This window comes from Xiphophorus maculatus, chromosome 6 (genome assembly GCF_002775205.1).
Source record: "Xiphophorus maculatus strain JP 163 A chromosome 6, X_maculatus-5.0-male, whole genome shotgun sequence".
Taxonomy (NCBI): domain Eukaryota; kingdom Metazoa; phylum Chordata; class Actinopteri; order Cyprinodontiformes; family Poeciliidae; genus Xiphophorus; species Xiphophorus maculatus.
The window spans coordinates 6,369,044-6,378,233 of record NC_036448.1 but is presented as its reverse complement, the minus strand read 5'-3'; positions in this window follow the sequence as shown (position 1 = coordinate 6,378,233).

The following is a 9,190-nucleotide window of genomic DNA, read 5'->3' as shown; positions in this document are numbered from 1 at the left end:
ATGCTATCAGGTGTTTTTTTTTTTTTTTTATAATAATAAAAAACTCCAAAACTCTCAGAGAAGTTTGCATTTTACATGAGACCCTCACGCCCCCTAGTGGCAACAACTTGAACTTGCTCTTTTTAAAAATAAATCCATTTGAGTGTTGAGTGTTTACACAAGATATTACAAGTGCGCCTCAGTAAATTAGTACATTATTGAAAGGTTGCACAATATTTATTTATTCATAAAGCCTTTTAAAAAAACAACACAATGTTGAGCAAAGTGCTGCACAAACAACGGAAGGCAGAGTTCAAATTAAAAGTTGATTTATTTCACTCACGTATTCCACTCCGTTAAGCAGACTGATGTTTTGTTTTCGTTGATTATGGTGATTTCCTGCTTACGATGAATAAAAACACACCACTTGAGGTTAGAATCTTTTACCAGAGCAATAAAAACATTCTTAATATGGAAATGTGGGCTTTAATAACAGCTTAAAAGTTGCTGTTTGCAAAAGATTTATTTTAAATCGTACAAAACAAGCCTCGTCTGAGCTCTGCTTCATAAGTCTGTCTGTCCAGAGTCTGGTTTGGAGATCTTTAGAGGCTTAGAGGGCTGCAAGTGCTTACTTTTAAGTGTTTAGCTTATCCACGTAAACAGCCGCTCTCTGTCTGTCTCTGAAACCATCACCGTGGCGATGACTGTACAGCCGAGCCTTCTCCTGGGGAAGTCATGACAACTTAGATGTGTGAAACAATGAACATCTGAACATCAGTGAAAATATGTTGTGACCTCTAAACCCCTTTGCCCAGAAAAACAAGCCTCGGGTCGGCTATTGAAAGAATGCGACCGACAGGAAGTGGTCTAATACTTGTGCTGACGTCGGAGAAACAACTTACCCTAACCCTCCTGTGGCAACAGGACAAGACGATTATCCGCCGTCATCGGTGGCCATGCTAACTAGCCTTAGCATTCACGACATCAGGATCCGGTGTGGGGAAGAAGCTGTGGCGTAGCACAGAGCAAGCTGTAGCAACGTGTACATGAGGGTGATTGACAGCGCTAGGACCCTCCTCCTGGCTCTGATTGGAGCTTGATATTTTTCACCGATTGTCTGTCTCGCGCTCTACTGTCACGACATAATGATCATTTTGACAAATATTTAAAAAACATATCTAAATTTTTAAATAAAACTTAGACGCTGCAGCTTTAAAAAAAACCCAACCTCAAATAAACAATTGTATTTCTGGAGTTAATTTGAATATTTTCCTGCCCTGACATCAAACCACTCCCTCCTAAACAATAAACAGTGCAGCCACACATGCATGCCTGTTTTTCAAACTGTACCAACATTTTTTTTTTTCTACATGTTTTTGCGCGAACTTGAGCAACGTCACTTCCTTCTGCTCTGTGTCTATGAGGCGGCGTTGAGTCACAATAGAGGGAATCTTAAATCTCTTGAGATATAAAAGTTTTCATAGGGTACATGTGACAAAGAAGTATTTTCAGCTTCAAGCTGATTGTGCAAACAAACAAAAAAGAAGAAGCTGCGAATATTAGAGTCTGACTGGAAGAGTGGAGTTGGGGAAATGTGTGGATTTCTACACAACATACAAACAGCAGACAGGAAAATGTTCATAAATCCTTGTTAAAACACCGACTTTATGAGGTGTGACCAAAATAAATCTTTCCAGAAGTTTTTTTCTTTTTTTTTTTTTTTTTTTTTACCTTTTAAAGTCAGTGAATAACAAACCAATCTGTTAAACGGAAACACTTAGATGGAGCAGGATCAATATTTCCCAAAATATTGTTTGAACATTTCCATGTCAAACGCTTGCATCTCTTGCTTTACCAATATCCTCATCGGTCTCGTAGCGAGACTGATAGATCCGAATGAATCGAGCCTCCTGCAGCAGCAGATTGAAGAATGTGCTGGTTTGGCCTGAAACAAACATGGCTGCCTCCCATGACGGTTCTCCTAAGGCAGCAGTGAGCAGGACTGGATTATTGCAGCATGAGTTTACATTTGCTCCTCTGTCACTGAGAGGCAGAACACATGTTTTAGAAAAAAAAACAACAACAAAAAAACACCGTCCTCCACGTTGTGTTTTCAGTCAAGATGAAGAAACATGAAAGACAGTTGCTTAACCCTGGAGGTAATTTACAGACACAACGCAAAGCTGACATGTTTACGGGGAAAAGAGGAAATAAATTCAGGCGTCATTAATATTTTTGTTTCGGTTTTAGACTTTTACACTCGCCACGTTTGATTACGCCGCTTGTTTCTGCATGCACTAACTAGTATGCCAATCCTACTTCTGTCTGTTTTCAGGGTTTTATTCATGCAAACATTGTTGACACATGTGAATAATGGGATATTTTAAAAAACATACCAAAAAAACCAAAAAAGTATTGACAGACTTGTTTGCGTCCTCCATACATAGAAAACATTTAGACCAAGACAAACTGTTCAGCATATACCCCATGAATTTTTTTTAAATTTTTTTTATTGTAGAATAGCTCACGTTTAGTCAATCTGGATAAAAAAGTGTCCTTTTCTACCATTTGTGAAACATTGCCAAACTTAGACCCATCCTCTCTGCTCTTGAAATTGAATTCTTAAGTCATGCTTTTGCTTAGTCTCATCTGGATTATTGCAGTGCGTTTCCGGTTGCAGTCTACAAATACTCGTCAGTGGATTGTCAAAATTTGATGTCTCTCCACTGCTAATGGCAAAACGTTGGGACACCCCTGTCCTACATGGATTAAGTGGGCATACCAAATGATTGGATGGCTAAGTCAATCACTTTTTTTTACATTTAAAATCAATCAAGCAGTTCCTTCCAGTTGAAAATGGTGCACCTTGTTGTGATGCTCTAAATAGCAATACATTACAGATGTTTGTTCCTTTACAGATGCAATCTGTAACTTTTATAAAGAACATGTTTCTTTTATATATTTGTTAGTCTGTGAAAACATCAATCTCCTCTGCATCCTCCCTGAGCTGCTATTGCCATCTAAAGAAATGCACCAAAAAACAACCAATCAGAGCCAGGAGGAAGGTCTTAGCTGTCACTGGGGCTTGGATACGCGCTGCTAAATGTGCTAATGACAGAGAAACAACTTACCATTTCAGGAAAACCATTTATCCGCCGTCATCGGTGGCTATGCTAACTAGCCTGAACATTCACAACAGCGTCTACTGACGGGGAAAAGTTGTAGCGGTAGCAGAAAGAAGGAGAAGGACAGGTAGGGTTGGGGTCGATGGTGATTGACAGCGCTAAGACCCGCCTCCGGGTTCTGATTGGTTGTTTCTAGTTAGCTGGGAGCAGGCAGAGGAGCTCAATTTGTTTCACAGATTACCTGCCTCATACCATGCTGTCACCACATGGTGACAGTTTAAACAAATATGTTTTTGTTTTTTTGTTTTGTAATAGAAGTTGCATACTGCAGCATTAAAGTGGTAAAAAAATAAAAAAGGGACTTCGAAATCCTGTTCAAGGCCCTCTAATTGGGGGGCTCTTCTTGCTAAATGTTAAAAAATGTTCTAACATCTTTTGGGACAAAAGTGGTCGAGGTTTTCAGTGAGGACTGTTACACTTGCCTTGCGGGATTTCCTTTCAAACGCACATGCTCTCCATATGTGCGCTCCGGGCCTCGAAGTGACTCTTTATCTTGTCATCCTGCCCCGACGGGGTTGTCGTCTTATAGTTCAGACAAGCAGTAAGAGGCCACGTGCGCTAACAGGAAGGGACCGAGACACAAAATTCACCGTCCCCCCCCTGATGGAGAGGAGATCTGAGGGAGGAGATAGATGGGGGAAATGCTCCAGAGTCGATGCTTCGTCAAGCTGATGAATTCCTCCTGCTAGCCGCGTCTGCTCACCTTCTGCCGCTGCCAGAGAGTGTGTTTTCGATGCACGGGCTGAAAAAGTGCGACATTCGTGTATTTGTGGAGGAATGAGCTGCATTTGTGTGTGTGTGTCGTTTGTCGGGCATTCCTAGAAGTGTGACACTCACCGGTGTGTTCTTTCCTTGACGTTATTTCCCTCTAACACAAAGCGACACACACGTTCACTCTATTAAAAGAAAAGCATATTTTCCTTTGTTCTTTTCAAATGCTAGCAGATGCTGTGGCAGAGACCGAAAACTCGCCTCCTTCTGTTATCAATCCACCACAGTTATGCTAAAATCTCAGATGGAATCGCAAAACATCAAGCGCTCCGCCTGCACTTTAAATTATTACATGCTTCTCAGATGCAGATTTTATTTAAAAATGTGACATAAAGAAAATTTGTGAATGTTGCCTTTAAACTATTAAAAGTGTTCAGATTGCTGCGCTCTCACCTTTTGAACATTTGGAAAGCAAAACTGCTCTCATGTTCAAATTTTATTTTCAATGCAGGTGCAGCCTGCTGTTAAGCATAAAAAAAGCAAAGCATTGTATTGAGAGGAAAGTTTTGGGGGAGGAAAAAAAAAAAAAGTCAGATCGGCTAAACTTCCAACCTGAACTTTAAGACCCCGACCTGTCAGAGGACGGGAGAGGACAAACTGTTCACCACAGGTATGTTTGCGTTGGATGCAGAATTGTTGCTGCATCTGGTGGGTTTTTTTATTCGTCTTTGTTTTTTTAATAACATCTTTCTTCTTCTGCTGAGGCATCGCGAGAACGCTGGAGGTCCACAGTCTCAACCCACATGTGTTATTTTATTGATAAGTTTATAGGACGTTATTTTCATACAGTGGAAAAACCCAAAACCTTATCCAGTGTTTTCGGTCTAGCTCGTAGTGCAGATGTTTTTGGACACGTGAAATAAAACAAACTTACAAGTAACTTTTCAGAAAAAAATAAGAGATTGTTTTCAGTGAATAGTTCCTGAATATCGATATAAGCAAATCTATTATTTCACCTTGCCATAGGTGAAATAATCGGCATTTAATCGACAAATAAAAGACATTTTCTCCGTGTGAAAAATCAAATAATCTGCCAGTGGAGCTTGCACTTTTCATCAACATTAAAGGAATTGTTCACTTAAAACAAGTTTCTACATCTTTCCAAAACTATATTGTAAGCTAGTTTTGTCCTATTTCAAGTGTACTAAATGTGTTGGCACTAGAAATTAGACCAAACCTACTTGGTAAGATTCGCTTCTTTGCTGTGAAGTTCCCCTCATTGACATGCTCACAATGGCTCTTTTGACGCCCTTTGAGCAAAAAAAAAAAAAAAACAAACAAAAAAAAACCCCTCAGTCAGAGTGTGGCAGTCCGCCTTTCATCCAAAATTTACTGCTCTTTTTCTAGCAGTGATGAGTCACTCAGCTCCCCCTCCCCCCACCTCATCCCCGCTGTATTAAATGTTTTCAATTGACGCAAATCTGGAAAGAAAAACACAAAAACACATGGAGATGTTGCTACAGCATGCGCCAGCGTCACCAGCAGAGACGGAGAGGGAGCCCTCCCCCTGCTCCAAAGTCAACACTTTTCAAACTTGGCTGAAATTTGCACGTGCCCAGATGACCTGTGTAGCAACTGTTAAACATGGTGGCGGCAGCATCATGGGTCTGCAGCGTAAATAAGCTGGATTTTTACAGAGGATTTTAGTTGGTTTGGCTGCTGTCCAGATCAGTGAAAATCCAGAATTGATTCCAATTACTGAACCAAATGCAATTTTTCTAATTTAAAGAAAAAATGTATTTAATGTTTAAAACTCAGTATTGCTGTCTGAGTAGCGAGGAGAAGCCTAATAGATTTACAGCGCTCTCTCAAATGCTCTAAAAAAGAAGGAGAAAACGCAAGTTTTCAGTACACCCTGTGTTAGATTTTGTAGAGAAAAAATAATAATTTAACATCCAAAGTGAGTTGACTTTCATACAATCAGACATCTGAGTGTGAGGAGGTTTCCTCACAGGAACTTCAATAAAGCATTTTTTAAATTGAATTTCAAATCTGAAAACGGTGCTGTAATAACAATCTTGTGGTCTGATTGAAAGTCCAAATTTATTAAATTACATTTATAAAAAAATAGTAAAATAAAATAAAATCTGCAATTACAATAAAAAAAACTTAGGGGAAAAAGCCCATATACACTGAATGGCAATCTTGAAAAAACCATTGAAAATATTGGCTAGTTTATAGGCGCAGGCATGAGAGCCGTCCCGTTATTTTTCTTTGTTTAACACGATTTTGCTTGTTGTTACTCGAGTCTTCTAATTTGCGATGCTAATAGAGAATAAAAGTTCGCTGTTCGCTGCTCTCCAGTACACGGAGTACCCAGAAAGATTTGGCTTGGAAAAACTGCGAAGGGCTGATTTGGAAAGCCCGGGTGTTCGCCCTGTTCCTCTCAGATGGCCCATTTTCCTGGGCTGAGGGCCCTTCAGACCGCCGCAGCCATGGCAACAGACCTCAAATGTCACGCCTTGAGTAACCCTCAGAGTTTAGTGTCGAGTAAACAACTGAGGGTTTTGTCAGAGATGCTAGAAGGTAACGGAACCTCTTTGACGCCACTCCTCCTGAAGTTTAGTTTAGTTTTAACAAACATTGTCTTCATACATCTGCCGCATCAGGTGTGTTGTTATTGACAAATAAAGATGAGAATCTGTAATATATGTGTTTTTACTGAAATCCTTCACGATAAACAGAGCATGTTTTGATGCAAATTATCACGTTTCCTAAGAAAAGTGTTTTTTTCTTCTTCTTCAGCTTAGACTTACTTAACCTAATTGGTAAAATGCTGTTAGTAAATTAAAACCACCCTCCAGAATTGCTTTTTTTTTTTGTCAGACGTGACAAAAATGTAGCTATTTTCACTTCGTTTGAGCCAAATTTGAGCTTTTTAAACCTCGGAACACTGTGTGAAGTGTCCAGCACGGTAGTGGTAGTGTCATGCTGTGGGCCAGTAATATTCCCAGCCATACTGGCGCGACAAACTACCTCCATTCATCTTCCTGTAAACTCTCACCAGCTTCCCTGTCTCTGCCGTAGAAAATGATTCCCGTAGCATGACCCTGCCACCGCCGAGTTTCAAAGTGGGAATGGCTCTGGTGCATGAAAGATTGTGTCGCTTTCGTGCAAAAAGTTCTGAAACTTGTGGCACAGAAAAAAGAAAATCAGATGGAAACACGGCTTTTATAAATCTGGATATTAAATCTTTTGTTTGGTGTGTTCCTCGTTCTTTTTGTTTGCTAATGTCTTAAAAACCTCGTAGACCTTCACAGAACTGAAATTATCCTGGAATTAAATGGATTTAGTTGGTAAAATTATATAAAAATTGACTAAAAAAACAGTTTTCGACTCTGATTTAGTTATGTTGATAAAAAAAAAATCCAATTACCGATTGACCCCAACCCCACAACAATTCAAAGGCCGCTAAGCAGACGTCCTCCTGGACGACTTGCACTTCACACGCTGCTCCTTTTTTGTTTTCTCGCAGACGATCCATCAAACCTTTGGAGAGCCAACCAAAAGAACCGGAGCCAGATATATTATTTCAGCTTCTGCTGGGAGCCAAAAGCATTCCAGAGACGAATGTTCTGAATGCGATTCTGTTCAATTAGACCTGCTCAGAGCACCTTTGGGTTTGATTTAACATGGAACCACAGCTCGGTGATTGAAGGCATGTTGGAAGAGCAGCAGCAGAGAGGGAGAGAGGGGGGCTCCAGGGAGAGGAGCTGAGGCAGGAATGCAAAGAGAAAGAAAACAGACACAAAAAAAGAGAAAAAAAAATGAAGGCCGAGTGAAGAAATAAGATGAGGGGTGGTGAGAGATCGGCGGACAAAGAGCTTCTATGACAGTTAATGTGACATGCGTGACACTGGTTAGCTCTGAGCCAGATTCCAGGTCAGAATTAGCTTTTTTTGTGACTGTGAGTGTGTGTGCGCGGGTGTGTGTGCGTTTGTTTCTAATACCTTGTGGGGACCATTTTCCTGACATATACTACGTTGTGGGGACACACTGCTCTTTGTGGGGACTGAAGCCTGGTCCCCACAAGGGGAAACGCTGTTTTTGGGCCAGGGGTCAGATTTAGGACTAAGGTGTGAATTGAGTTTTGGGTAGGGTTAGGCATGTAACTGTGAGGGTTAGGATAAGGGTAAGGTTTAGGCTGTAGAAATGAATGGAAGTCTATAGAAAGTCTCCACAAAGACACACACACACAGAGGGCGTGTGTGTGTGTGTGTGTGTGTGTGTGCGTAGTTAGAGACGAAGAGTTGGGTAAAAAAAATTGGAAAGATCACAGTAATGTTCTGTGCTGGTGTTCGTCATCACATGGCGCTGCCTGCTGCCACATTTTAGTCAAGCCAACAAGCACAAAACCTTATAACACACACACATACACACACACACACACACACACCAGCATTCATAAAGAACACAGTCAAAGACAGACACATGAATAAAATGCTGTAAGCAATAATTACCATCCATCTCATCACATATTAATTTTAAAAAAAAATCACAGGGTCTCTTTTTCACAACAGCATCTTTTTTATTATAATTATTTTGTGTGTTGGAAGAAAATTTGTACGTCATCTCATACGTTGGTATGCGGTGACGAAGTGACGAAGGTAATGAGTCAGACAAGATTATAGAAAAAGCGAAGCTGGCCATCAATTAAAGCCACTGCACAGAACAACATGACTTCAGTAGTTTAAGAACCAGTGAGAAAAAACAAGTTTAAAGCACTAATGTGGCAAACGAGAGGAGAGTTCTTTTTATTTTTTCCATTTCAAAATGACTGCGTTATGAAAAAGACCTTAGGTCTTTGCATTTTTGGTTGCAGTCAGAGTCACATGTCAGCTTCGGAAATGCTGATCAGCTGGTTCCACTTGTAAACAACTCATTTGGTCAAAAAAATAGAATAATAAGTGGATAAAAAAAATTAAAGTGATAGAAAATTTTTCAACCATGGCGCAACATGCAAACCAACATGACCATCGTTAAAACAAGCAATACTTTCAGTTTTAAAAAAGTCGAGCAAGAAAAGAACAAAGAACAAATCTTTTGAAGCGTTGTAAGGCTACAAGCTAACTTCACCAATGGAGCTACAGTACAAGCTAACTCCATAGATTATTAGTTAGCTTGTAGCTTCACAAACTAGGTAGTTTGTGAAGCTACATATTCTTGGGTGAACTAAGAACGCCCAGTTTTTATTTCACTCACAGAATAAAGGGGAAGAGGTCTCAGCGGTGCTAGATGCGTGTAATTATAGATGT